Genomic DNA, 14663 nt, shown 5'->3' on the forward strand with positions numbered 1-14663 from the left:
GAGTGCTACTATATATCAGACACAATACTGTTTTTTAGGCTAAAGGAAATGGTTTCATCCAACATCCTTATTTTTACAAAAAAAGAGAGAGTGAGATGAGAAAAGTGAGATGCCTTCTAGAAGTAGGTATGTGAAAGGGCTTTTGAAAATTATAAAGCCCATTCGAGGAGAAATAATCATTAATTGTAATACAAACTCAGTATCTCCTTTATATGATGATATATGTGTGTTTAGTTCTCCATGGATGTTTCCATTTGTCTAGGAGTTCCTTTTATATAAATTCACTGGGCATCGCCATTGAGCATTGTTCTTTCCAAACCAAGTGACATATCAGAATCATGTAGGAAGTTTCAAAATAAACTCCTCCTGCCTCAGACCTCCAGAGTTCTTTCATTCAGAATCTTTCAGGGACACAGGTATCTACATTTTCATACCATTCCCGTATGTAATTCTAAAGCAGGCTGGATTGGAAACTCTGAGTTTACGGAATAAAATAACATACTGTATGAGGAACAAATAATATGTGAATTAATATTTAAGTCCCCAAGGCCTATAAAATCAAATAATTTAAAAATAAGGAAAAGTCATTTACTTTAGATCTAGAATCATACAGGCTGAAATGGAACTTTAAGATGAGTGGAATTTGATTTTGTTATTATTATTGAAAAGGCAATGTAGCAACAGGATTAAAGAAAGGTTTAGAAGGGAAAAACCCGTGATATTCCCACAAACAATGATTTTGGGCTATATACAGGTTATTAATATGTGTAAGTATAGATATTTGCAGTCTATATACTCCTATATTTGCTTTGAAATATTATCTGAAATCATAACATTTTAGTTAATAAGGTTTTAGTTATTCCTTCTACCCAGAAATTTCTGTGACTGTCCTGAGCTGAGTTAGGGCTAGGATCCCTAGATTTTTGTGTTATGTTTGAGAATTTTCCTGTGATGTTATGCTAAACTACCCAGCCAGAATTTTAAGTCCCTACTGTTGAAGACACATAGAGCCTCCTTTTCTCTCGGCAGTGCCCTTTTTGATGTCTTTTCGGTTCTTCAAATTACAACAGGAGGGAGCCTCTATCTGATAAAATCACTAATAGAAAATGTGCTTAAGGAAGTCACCAATATCTTGTTAACCCTTTGTAGCTTTGCCCTGAACAGGGACGTTTTCTCCAACTACTCAGATCAACACAGAATTCAGGGTGCCCCTATCTCTAGATCTCTCTCACAATTTGGTAGACTCTTTTCTTTTGCTGTAGCATCCATCAAATAATTTCTAAATGTAACAAATAGTAGTTACTGCCTACTAGCTACTAGGCTAGTTCTGCACACTATCGAAGTACTATATTTCTATTTAATTATTATGAAGAAACTAGTCTCCTCTATGGAGATAATTAGAAGAACACTTTTAGCTGCCTTACTTTCCCGAGTGGTAAATCCGGTGAAATTACCAAGATATTAGCCATTTCTATATTTTGGGAAAATACTGAGCATTTAGTTTGTTACTATATCCTTAATGATGTACTAAAGGAAACTATGCACCACGGTTTTCTGGTGGAGCAACCAGAGACACTTCCTTAACCAGCAGCCATAGCCTTTTTCTGCCAAAGCCACAGACCAGTCTGAGCTCTCCTCTAAGTGTCCTCCACCCACAGTGGCCATTCCATGTGCTCCAGAGCCAAAGTAGGGACGCACGGTAGGCTCTACCAGAGAGCTCTTTTCTGGCTTTAGGTCATGGTGAGACATAGAGGAGGTTCAGGTTGGTTCCTGGGTGCTTCCATTTTAGAGACTCAGAATGTTTGGGAATTCTGAGCTATCCTTTCCCTCAGCCATATTTTTAATGCAAAGGGGCTTCTTAGAACAGCCCCTGCAAAGGGACTGTTGATCCCCATCTACAAGCTATGGCTAGCACCCCCAGATTGCATCTGCATACCAGAAGCTCTGGCAGTGGTGTGGAGCCGTGTGTAGAAGCCTAAGACCTACAGAGTGTGATTTTACAAGGCTGAGCCAGTTCATCCACTCATTCATTTAACACATGTTAGTGAGTAGGCGTGTGTGCTGGGTTCTATGTCAGGCAGTAATGTAGAATGGTTAGCAAGACAGGTAGTGCTGACTAGCTCCATGATAGGCTAAAGAAGTTAAGCAAATAGTTACTCAATTAAACACATTATTACATTTTGCGATAAATACTATGAAGAAAAGTGTAAAGTGTGGCGAAGAAGCATAAAACAGGGAGAATTAAAAAGGATGATGTCCAACCTTTGTAAGAAAGTGACATTTAACTCAAAGCTATGTGTAATGAGTAAGGGTTACAGAGACATCAAGTGGATGAGAGAGAAGAGCATGTGCAAAGGCCCTGAGGTAAGAAAGATCTTAGGGTCCTTGAACTGAATGGAGTGAATGGGAGGAAAGGGAACCTGACACAAGACAGATAGATGGGCCACAGCCATCTCACCAGAGGCCCTCGCCAGTCAGGATGAGGAATTTTGATATTATCCTCAGTGCAGTGAGAAATCATGAAGGGTTCTGAGCAAGTGACATTATCTGATCTGCTCATTTAAAAAGATCATTTTCGCTGCTGTGTGGGGAATGGATTCAGCAAGACAAAAGTAAAATGGGGAGACTAGTTTCAGGCTATTCCAGAAGTACTCCAGGTTAGAGATGACAGTAGCCTAGACCGTTATGGAGACAGTGAAAATTGGGAGAGAGATGAACCAATTTAAGATAAAGTCTAAAGGTAAAATTGACTGAACTTGTGATGACTTTGGTATGGTTATTAAGAGAGAATGAAGTTTTGAGGATAATTCCCAGTTTTGGGCATGAGGAACTGAATAGATGGGAAACATTGGAGGAGGAGCAATTTGTGGAATAAAGAGTAGAAGAAAATTAATAGTTCAGTTTCTGATGTTAGCTCTGAGATACCTAACAAGTATTCAGCTATATACATGTGGAGATACCAAGTCTTTAGCTATATGCATGGCTCTGGAGCACAGGCATGTCTGTGGTCGACATAAAAATTTAGGTATCATCGGCTTGTTGATGTATTTAGAGCCATGGCAACAGATAAATGTAGAGTGAGAAGAAAATAGGGCTGGGACAAAGCCCGGAAAAACTTCAGTGTTTAGAGAGAAGATGGAGAGATGCATCTGGCAAAAGTGGGAGAATGGATGGTTTGAGGGCATGAGGAAAGTCAGAACATGGTGGTGCCACAGATACTCAAAGAGGAGTGTCTCCTGGAAAAAATGCTGCCAAAAGGCCAAGAAAGATAAAAATTATGAGAAGTCCATCAGATTTGGCAACAGAAGCTCACTGGTGACTTTACAAAAGCAAGCTCTGTGCAGTAGTGAGGTAAAGGCCTGGCAGCAGTGGACTAAGTGGGAAGGCAGGCCAGTTGAGACCCTCTTGGCTTGAAAAGTAAGAGGAGAGACAGAAGAGAGTTTTGCTTTTTAAGATGTCTGTTGTTACAGGTTCTGCAGGGTATTTCACTACTGCAGGAGAACAACTGACCCGTGGTTTACCAAGGTAAAACCCTGAGTGATAGGAAAGGGTTTAAAAAGAGATGTGAAAGATACTATTTTGGATATGCCATGAAAAAAAAATACTCCTGCACATTGTATACTGATCAATGTTAACACTGTTATTCTGAACCATTTTAATATCAATTTAATGTTAACCCCCAAAATCCAAAGGGCATTAAGTCTGTGCTGATGAAAGTAATGAAGGGGGATCATTGAGACAAACCTGAAATCCTAGGTTTGTGCCAGAGGCCCATGTCTGACTTTAAAAGGGCCACTTGTCCAGGGATTTCAAAGACATGCATTACTTTAAAATTTGGTGGATTTCAAAGGCACCAGCTTCTGACTATTCTTAAAAGACGTTGTGCTAACAGGATTAATGAGCATATCTGTTTTGCCAAGGACGGAACATTATTCGTTTCACAACAAAGGCTTTCTTTTCATATTAGCAAAGGTATCAGAATTGATCCCCACAATTGTTAGAGGCCTTTTCTTCATTTTGGGGGGGTGCAGAGTCAGTTTTGGAATTTTCATCAAGGAAAATTTTCATCAAGGAAATACAAGAAGGCTTGTGAGCTTGAGCTATTTTCACATGGTTTAGGCACCTCACTGAAAGAAGGGCTTCTTTCTGAATTTTCACCTTTTTCCGTGAAGCAGATAGAGAGCTGTTTACCACAGCCTTTGTCTGGGTTTGGCATTGATTTTAAATCACCTGGATTGATCATGTGGTTATGGGACTTAAAAAAATCCCACCAAATACCAAAGCCTCTAAACACAATTAGAATTGAGGGGTTTTTAACCTGCTAGCATTATGTCCATAGGAGTACATTCTAAATTATTCTTAACTTCTGCTCATGTTAGGTGGAAATAAAGCACCATCGTAACATATAGTGTCTGAGGTTCAGCAAATGCTCTCCAAACACGTAGAAGTGTTCCTAGTTTTCAAAATGAGGAAGCATCTAAAATCTACGTCTGTCTTGGAGTATTTCACTGCCTCGGCAGCTTCCTCAGCCAATAAGAGAAAAATATGCAAATCAACCAGCTGTCATATCACACACGCCTCAGCTGCAGGACAACAGCAGGACTTAGGCAAGCTGATCTCAACCAGATTTGACAAAGAGGTGGAAGGTCTAAAATTAAATAGGTCAACACAAATTCTCTAATAATAGGTAGATGTGAAGGGACAACAAGGGGTCCCAGAGGAGAACTGCTTTTTAAAGACTGCGTATACTCTTGCTTTTCATTTCAGACTTCTCATTGTTAGCAGCATTTCAGTCTGAACCGTCTTATTTGATAATGAAATGGTTCCTTTTTTTACCAAATACCTTTAGATTGTTACTAAAAGTGGCGTTTCAGTGAAGTAAATATTTACAAACTTCAAACTACTTTAAGAAGCCACCTTTCCTATTTTAAAGGCAGTAATTTTTCTGTGGCTTGCTATAGTACTTCAGTTTTGTTGTCATGGTGACTAGATAATCTAACTTTTCAAAAATGGAAACCTGCTTCTAACTATATTGCACCAACCTACCAGTCACAAATGTAGAGTCCAGAGTGGACAATTTATACTCAGTTTCTCTCCTAAAGTCTAGGTTTACTTTATAGACATCATATTTCAATAAACACACACACACACACACACACACACAGAGAGAGAGAGAGAAATAAACTCCCTGTCAGTTTCCTAACAGTAAAATGTAACCATCAACAAAGAAATTATTTTTTGATTCATCTTCTTACCAGTCAAAAAATGTGTCCCCAGAATAAGTATAATTTTGAAGCATTCTTGTGGTAGCATCTTACTAAACAATATAGAACTGTTATCCTCAATAGCTGCAAATAATTGTCAGTGAAAAAAAGAAACAAGATAGTCTCTTATCACTAGAATAAACAAATAGCATTCCTTTAAAATACAATTAAAATGCTATAAAGGATTAGTGATTTGTTTCCTAAATTCTCTTACATACCATTTTATACAACTGCAGTTTTTTCTTTTTTAATCTTTTTTTAAATATTATAACAATAGGAACATATTACACTTCTTCCTATGATGTTTGAAGAATGTTTACAGTTATCACAGCCTTGAGGTAGGGCACGTTTTAATGCTTAAAGATATTATTTTATCTGTTTGAAAAAAAGAAATTTTAATTGTGAAAAATAAGAAATAAACCTTAAAAATGTTCACTGTCCTATTTTCTTCCGGCACCTTTTCTTCATGTTTCAAGAAAGATGGCTTTACATAGGAACTTAGAAATAACACCTAATCATTAACAGAATGATGGATGTGATGAATCACCTTTTTCTTGAGAAATAATAAATCAACATATTCCTACCCATACATTTTTACTGAAATGTATGAAATATTAGCATCATATATTCAACAAGGTGTCAGTTACAAAAATTGCTGGCAAAATGTCCTGAGAACCAATAGAATACATTTAAATGTTATGTTCCTTTTTCGGAAACAAAGTTATTCAAATATAATTCACACTTTCTAAAATGTAGCATGGGTATAGTTCTTATTTACTATAAGTAAATGGTAAACATGAGCATGATCTGTTTGAGCACTGGCAGTACTAGACACCAAAGTTAGCAAAGTAAAATCTCCCAAGCTGGAATGTTTTACTCACAAAAAAATTTGGTTAAACTTTGATTTTAATATTATAAACTAGAATACTTCATAAGACCATGTTTGCCCTTTTTGTATTTAAGTCATTATGTCTTAATCACTATTTATGCAGCACTTTTTAAATGAAACCTTCCCCTGGGTTCATTTTTAGGCAGACTTTATATTGAATTGTGTTTGGATTTTTTGGAAACCTCTTTGAAGGATGAATTTGTCATTGCTAGTTGCACAACCAGTTTCCTTTATTTTCATTTTGGGGGTGTTTTCCTATAGCAGCCACAGTGTACTGTGGGAAGTGGAACAGGGCAGTGCCCTTCCCTGGCTGTATTGATTTGCCCTTCAGCTGTGTGCAATGCCGAGAGAACCTCGGGCCTTGTTGTTGATTATCTACACAATGTCTCTGGGAGCATTATTGACCCATTGCTGCTGACTGCCTGTGGCTCTTGATTTTTCACACCGTCTCCATGACACTCATAATAAAACATACTATCTTATTGCTACTCAGCTCTGGGAGCCAACTGATTCAGCCTTAGAACACCACAGTTTTTCTGGAGAACATTTATTGTATGTGGGGTAAAGTGTTGTAGCAGTTTTAGGATTCTGTCCTGTATGGTTTCAATAACTACTTCTATAGCAAGATTCCACACACTGTTAAATTTTTATTGTCTTAAAAAAGCCAATGCTAGCTTTGCATATATTGTCAACATGAAATTTAGCATGATTAATATAAATGTTATACTTTTAAAATAATGGGCTAAGGAAAAGAATATTTTGGATTAACATTAGGCTTGACATGTTGCTATAACATGTATTTTCAAAACTAAATTTTAAAATATATCACAAGGATTATGCTATGATTTGTTACTGTGCTATGTATTTGTTATAGTGAATGGGGAAAAGGTGGGGGATATTGAAGTTTCTGATTGTATTTGATTAGTATGTTTCTAATTTGCTATTCTCAAAATGTCTTCCAAGATACATTTTAACTTCTCTATATCAAGTACATGAAATCAAGTAAAATCTTTCCTCTTAGTTACCTTGAAAGATTTTTTTTAAATTGAAGCTTTAATCAGTGGAAAATGGGTCTCCTTGAGCATGTATTTTTGTTTTATATTGTTTTATGTTGGAGGTTTTATGTATTTTATTAATATATTATTTTTAAAAATTATTTCTGATATATTTACTAATCCACAATTAGCGTTAACAGGTATTGTACTCTAAGTGCTGATGGAAATTATAGCATGTCAAAAGGAGCTCAGAGATCCTAAGAAACAGGCTTTTTCTGTTGGTAGAATGAATAAATGTACATATTTCTTGAAGAGAGTTTAAATATTTTCATGTATATTAACTGCTATTACTATAGGAAAGGCAATATAGCTCAAAAAGGGGCAATTACTCTATATTTGTGTTGGACATTTTTATAGGAAAGATAGGTCACAAGTTAGGTTAATGTCATTGGTTGCTTTTTGCTGAAGTTGTTTAGAGCGTTTTCATTAGAACAAAATTTTCTTTAGCAAACCTACTTTAAATAAATTCAGTCTTTGGGAATTATAATAGAGCTAATTTCAGCTTCTTAGTGTGTGTATATATACATATATGTGTGTGTGTGTGTGTGTGTGTGTGTGTGTATATATTCAACTTCATGAATTCCCTGAACTAGAGTCTTTCCAAAACATCTACTGTAATACTGATAGCGATATGTTCAAGGATTAGTAGCTCACCACTTTAATATGTTTAAAATTTTGATCATTTATATCAGTGAATTTTGCAATTTAAGAAAAGGATCTTGCTTTTAAACTGTCGTATTATCAAACTATCAACACTTTGACATTTTGAAATGATAATTCCTTTGTTCTGGCTTATGGATTTAGTTTTCATGTTTTATCATACTTTAGGAGATAGGTTTTATGTTTGAAGCATATATAGTTTTCTAAATGTATGCTTTTAAAAATGTCAAACCATTATAAAATAAGGATCTTTAAATTAAAGCTTTCGGAAGTATGGCTTCGTGGTGGGGGGTGGTATATAGTATAGCCTTAGTGGGCTGCCTCTGTATGACAGATCTGTACAGAACCCCAAACAACAAAGTTGTCCCTAATTTTAATCTAGCTGCTTCTCAGCTAATTTACTTTCAGTTTATGTCCATTTGATGTAAATAGAACCCAATGACGGGAAAAAAAAAAAAAAAGGAAAGGCATTCCACTTCTCATCTCTCCAAATTAGTGGTGTTCTATTGAATTAAAAAATTGAATCTCCTCTCATCATTTTTCATGCCAAATTCATGACATTTTAAGACACAGGATGAGAGCAGATGCCATTAAACCTCTGTAAGTCTCAAGCAGAGGCCTTTTTAAAATCAAGGTCCATAGGCTTAGGCAACAGTTCAGTAACCTTTGGGAAAACCACAGGGTGTGTTTTACCTATTGTTATGCAAACATTGTTCTTCCAGAGCTGACCTTTACTCACAGGGATTTAACAGCCATAGTAAGTCAGGGTTTGAATTCTCTGTGTCTGAGTTGTGGATCAAGTTTACAATAACCATGTTCACAATTGTTTTGAGCCCTTCCACCTGATGGTTTTTGATAGCATGAGGTTTGTGTTCCACTTAAGCCTAAGTATTTCAGTATGTCTTTGGACATTTAGAACCGCTTGAAAGTGTACACAAGGCTTCCTCTAACTGAGACATAATCATCAGGTATTGCAAAGGTTAAGCCTTATCATCTGTACCAAAAAAAAAAAAAAAAAAGGTGAGGTTTCATCAAAAACTTCCATCCTCACAACCTTTCGACCACAATTTGATGATGATTATTGATTATCTTACAGCCTTTCACTCACGCTCTGCCACCGCGGCCAGCCCTGATATACAGATAGGGCTGCAGTCCAGCTAAAATAAGACTCCATCTTGATAATGGACTGAGATGAGATACTGTTATTTGATAAAGATAATTGATGTTTCACAGTGAATTGGAAAGCAGCTTCAAGTGCACCATATCTGGAGCTATATTCTGTCCACAAATACGGCAGTTGCTTATAGAACAAAAGAACTAAAGTTATGTATTTGCGCATAGCCTTTTAAAGCATTTTGGTGCTATGATTTTTTTTTTTTCTTTTGTGCTTTATTATCTTAAGGTGTAATATAGAAAAAATTAGTAAAGAGTATATCACGTTATTTTTTGTCTCTGGTTTCAGGTTACTTTGTTAAAATTGTACATGGTGTGGGTGTTATTGATCAGCTCCCTTGCAGACTTAATACTTAAATCCTATGCTTGGATTATGATGAATCACTGTCATGCGTAAGCTGGGTATCTTAGGTCAAAGTTAAATTTCATGTTATCATTAATTTCTTGAACATTTTACATACTGTGTGAAAACACAATTTAAATTATTGATCGTAAATATCATGTCTCCTGGAAAATGTAATTCAAATAATCTGGGAATGCAGACTGGGTTTCTCCTCATTTATTATTAACAAATTTCTCTAAAAATAACATGTAACTCACTGTATGTGTTTGTTCATCACGCCTCCTTCAGCCACCAGATTTAAGTTGATTAAGGTATCATTCATCTTAGGTACTGTTCATCCGATTTCTTTTAGTCTTATCACCTTCGTAACCCCTAATTAAGCAATAAGGCTTGACAGGGAGTATGGTTATCATGAGATAATGACACCCCAAGTGTGTTGTGAGGCATAAGGTTCAGCTGAGTGCTTCTAAACCTCTAGGGGTGTGATTATCTCATGATAAACATACCACGTTGCTGCTCATTGAGATCATTGCTGCATGTACGCACCACTCCAGTTGAGGTAAAATTGACATTTCCTTGCCCACCTTCTCAGCCAATCCAAATTAGTGCTTTTATAAAATTGTTGGTTCAGGTCTCAGATTTATAAGCAAGCCAAAGTTTAAACCCATAAGCTTTTAGTTTATTGTTTAAGTGGTATCAGTTGAACATGCAAGTACATCTTTGAAAAAAATATAAATTTGTTTTTTAAAGGTAAGTTTCCTCAGAAGAAAGACCTCATGGAAGGCAAATGTGTGTGTGTGTGTGTGTGTGTGTGTGTGTGTGTGTGTATTTTTATATATATATATATATATAAAATCATCACAATTTTGCAGCAGTTAATAGACCCTACTCTAATAAAAAAAATTGGACATTCTTATAAATTCAGAAGAAGCATGGTTGTGCTTTAATGCAAATAAAGTTATTAAATAGTTGGAAGTTCTATAGGGAATATTAATTGGATGTTTGGTTTAGGAAATTCTTTTTAACTTATTTGCAGTTATCACAGTTAGTAATAGACCAAGGGAGAGGGGATGGAGAAAGGTGTTTGTTTTGTAGCCTTGTTTTTGTTCCGGTTTCTTGTGAATTGATCATATTTCAGGGAAGAATAATTTATATGTTTTTTATATTGGCTCTGATTTGGTATTTAACAGAAAAAACTGAATTATCTACAGTAATTTTGGTTTGACTATTAAAGGAGAAAAAGATGCCACCTTTTAGATATAACTCTCAGGACTATATGTGTGTATTTTTTTTTTTGAAAAAAAAAAAATGGTGAGAATACCATGGCTAATTTTATAATGTTTTCAGCATGAATTTAATGTGTCTTCTAAAGCAACATTATTCATTAGGACTTTCTGTGATGATAAAAATATTCTGCATCTGTACTGTCCGGTGTGATAGCCATTAGCCATACATAGCTAATAAGACTGAGGAATTGAGCTCTTTATTTTACTTAGGTGGCATATTCTAAAGAAAACCCTTGAAAGTTAATTTTTCTCGAGCTCCTCACAAAATTTCCAATAGATGAATTATCTTATGGCTTTTAAAAAATGATATTTTTTCCAAGTAATTAGTTTATTTGATGGTCTTTTTTATTTTTGGTGTTCAAATAAGAACCGGAAGAGTCTGTTCATTTTATGAAGATTTAAAATTCTTCTTAGTACAACTTCTACTCTAATTTGTATGCAGTTTTCAGAAGGTCTTGTCATGTAGTTAGGCATTTAATGTATGATGAAACTATTAATCTACTTATGAAATTAAAATACTAACTTTCCTGGTGAAGTGAAAGACTTTTTTAGGAAGAATTTCTATCAACCAAAAATGCGAGGACTTTTGGTGCCTATTTATTAAATAACTTATGATACTTGATTATACCTGTAATTTTATTTGTTTCAATAGAGAGAAAGTATTTTTTTCTTAATAAGAATTAGAAGTTCCCAAGCTTACCTTTATTCCCGTAGGTAGACTTCCTGCATTGCAAAGGTCCAGGATATTATTTAAACCTTGACTGCTCTCTTGATGGCACCCAGCCTTCATCACTTACGTGGCTTAGTTTGTTCATTCTTAAAACAGTCTTTGGATTTTAAACTAACATATGTATCAAACCCAAGTCTATAGTAAGTGTCCGCTAAATGAGCAAACAGGACCATGTAAAACTAATATCTTTCTTTAAGTGGAAAGTAAACACTACTTAAAGCATAAGCTGACTCCTTACTATTCCTTTTTTTTTTTTATTATTAATTTTGGTTTTTAAAAAGATTAGGCCATCCTAAGCAGAAAACTATAAACAAAATTGCCGATATATAAAAGTATAGAATTTGGAATTAAATCCAGGAAACCAAAAGGCACAGAGCTGAAGACCCAAGAATTCTCCTTTCATTGTGTGAACTGCATTGCCATTCATGGCAGGTAAAACTGCCTGAAACAAAGATCTGAAGTCCTTAGGTGAATAGCAGTAGAAGCTGCTGCCAGTGTTGTCTAGCAGGAAAGGAACTTGGAGCAATCAGGGAATCGGAGGTGCTGTGGACCAGAAGCCCATTATCAGAGGAGCTGTGGATCAGAAGCCCATATGGAAATCCTTATGCTGTTCCAGATCCTAGTGAGAGCCACTTCACTCTACCTTTACATTTCATTTTAAACTTCTTTTTCACAATAGTAGGAAGTTACATTAAAAACAAACATCCTATAGATGAGAACATATGATTTCTAAGGTTTTCTTCCAAACAATATGAGAGGGGGAAAAAGAAGATGAACCTGGATGAAGCAAAATTATGTTAAAGCTGGGAAAAGGGTACATAGAGGTTCATTATAGGCACTATCCTATCTACTGTTGTACACTTGGAAAGTTTCCATGATGGAAATGGAAACTTTTTAAAAATGGATTTTAAAATGCAAATATCATAAAGGCTGAGTTGATGTAAATGTTTATATTACTAATAACACTTAGGAGGTAAGCTTTACTTATATATACCATGGTTATTCTATCTTACCCTCCTACCTATTGCTTCAGCTTTTTCTCACCAGGCTCTCCCCTGCAGCCTCTGTGCTCAGGCTACACCAGCTGAGTTTTTGTTGTTGTTATTTCAATTTCAGCTTTTCTGTCTCACCCCAGGACCTTTGCATATGTCATTTCCCCATTCCAGGTTTCTCTTCTTTCCTCACTTATTCCTAAACCCAACAACTACTTACTACCTCACTAGTATGCCAAATTGTATTGTTAGGTACTGGACTGATTCTCATTCCATTCAATTCCCATTCAGGTCGGGTTGCTCACCCCCTGTTCTCCTGTGATGAAAGTCAAGCCTTTCTCAGCTTTGGACACAACTTATGAAGATAACACCACCTCTTACTTGCTATCATACACCTTCTCCTCATTTCTTAAATATTGGAGAAACTGGCCAAATGAGAGTTGGAGTAATCTTGAAGGAGGCAAGGGACCATGATAAACTAGAGGTTGCCTAACCCTGCTAGGGGCGGAAAAGAACTCTAAAAATTTTAGACATTATGTGGAACAAACAAAACAGGTTTATGGACAACACTGAGCCTGTGGGCAGTCCATAGCTATGGATTTGGAAGCGTGAGAGATTATAGAGTAAGAAAGAAAAAGGAATCTTTGTTGAACTCTCCATAACTGATACCTTTATTTGAAATGTGGCTTATTGGCAACAGCCCAAGATATTATTTAAATTGTGAATCTAATACCCTGCTTTAAAGTGTGATCCCAGCGATCTCTAAGAACCAACTGTTAATGGAGAGAGATGATTTGTATCCTTCAGTTCAGTTTCTCATTATGAGTTCATGTGTAATTTAATAAAATGTTCAGACTATTCATGCCTTTCAAAATATATTATTTTTGTTACAAATGTATTTTGCCTGATTTTTAATATTTTCCATTTCTTCTTCTAATTAATCATATTAATCAATTAAAATAGAAAATGAGTCCTGCTCAGTGTAAAGTAACCTCAAGCCCATGCTGTTTAATTTTATAAGGTACTCATAATGAAAAAGAATAATTCAGCTAATCAAATAACAACTTCCTTTTTCCTTACCTATCTTAAGACAGCTGGTCTTCTGTAATCACTCTCTCTTGATGGCACCCAGCCTTTATCACTTACATGGCTTAAGTTTGTTCATTCTTAAAACAGTCTTTGGATTTTAAACTAAAATACCTTCAGCCTATGAATCTGTTCCAGCTAGACATATCAGTAGCAAAATGCATTAATATGAATGCTTTAGAGCTGGAAAGTTGAGACTGCCTGCCTTCTTTATGTAACTAGTGATAGAACAGAGCAACTTGGCACTTTGTGCATTTAAATGTCTATAGGAAGAAACTATGGAATATCTTTATGATGATGAAATTATCTATGTGGAATGTTTCTTAACAAACTTGGTTATCTCAAAAATGATAGGACCAGTATCAAGGCAAATATGGGATTGTGTAGAGCCTTTGCATACAGAGATTGTTCCCGAAGGAGTGAACTTTCTATTTTTTTCCCCTTTTTTGTTTTTAAATTATACTTTAAGTTCTAGGGTACATGTACACAATGTGCAGGTTTGTTACATATGTATACATGTGCCATGTTGGTGTGCTGCACCCATTAACTCATCATTTACATTAGGTATATCTCCTAATGCTGTCCCTCCCCTATCCCCCCACCCCACAACAAGCCCGCTGTGTGATGTTCCCCTTCCTGTGTCCAAGTGTTCTCATTGTTCAATTCCCACCTATGAGTGAGAACATGCGGTGTTTGGTTTTTTGTCCTTGCGATAGTTTGCTGAGAATGATGGTTTCCAGCTGCATCCATGTCCCTACAGAGGACATGAACTCATCCTTTTTTATGGCTGCATAGTATTCCATGATGTATATGTACCACATTTTCTTAATCCAGTCTATCATTGATGGACATTTGGGTTGGTTCCAAGTCTTTGCTATTGTGAATAGTGCCACAATAAACATACATATGCATGTGTCTTTATAGCAGCAGGATTTATAATCCTTTGGGTATATACCCAGTAATGGGATGGCTGGGTCAAATAGTATTTCTAGTTCTAGACCCTTGAGGAATCGCCACACTGTCTTCCACAATGGTTGAACTAGTTTACAGTCCCACCAACACTGTAAAAGTGTTCCTATTTCTCCACATCCTCTCCAGCACCTGTTGTTTCCTGACTTTTCTAACTGGTGTGAGATGGTATCTCATTGTGGTTTTGATTTGCATTTTTCTGATGGCCAATGATGA

General features: G+C 35.9%; 1 protein-coding gene across 2 annotated transcripts in view; it reads left to right on the forward strand.

Annotated features, from left to right (window-relative positions):
- WDR7 (WD repeat domain 7) overlaps positions 1–14663 on the forward strand; it is a 388356-nt gene that overhangs the window by 336219 nt on the left and 37474 nt on the right. The window lies entirely within an intron of this gene.

Source organism: Theropithecus gelada, chromosome 18 (genome assembly GCF_003255815.1).
Source record: "Theropithecus gelada isolate Dixy chromosome 18, Tgel_1.0, whole genome shotgun sequence".
Taxonomy (NCBI): domain Eukaryota; kingdom Metazoa; phylum Chordata; class Mammalia; order Primates; family Cercopithecidae; genus Theropithecus; species Theropithecus gelada.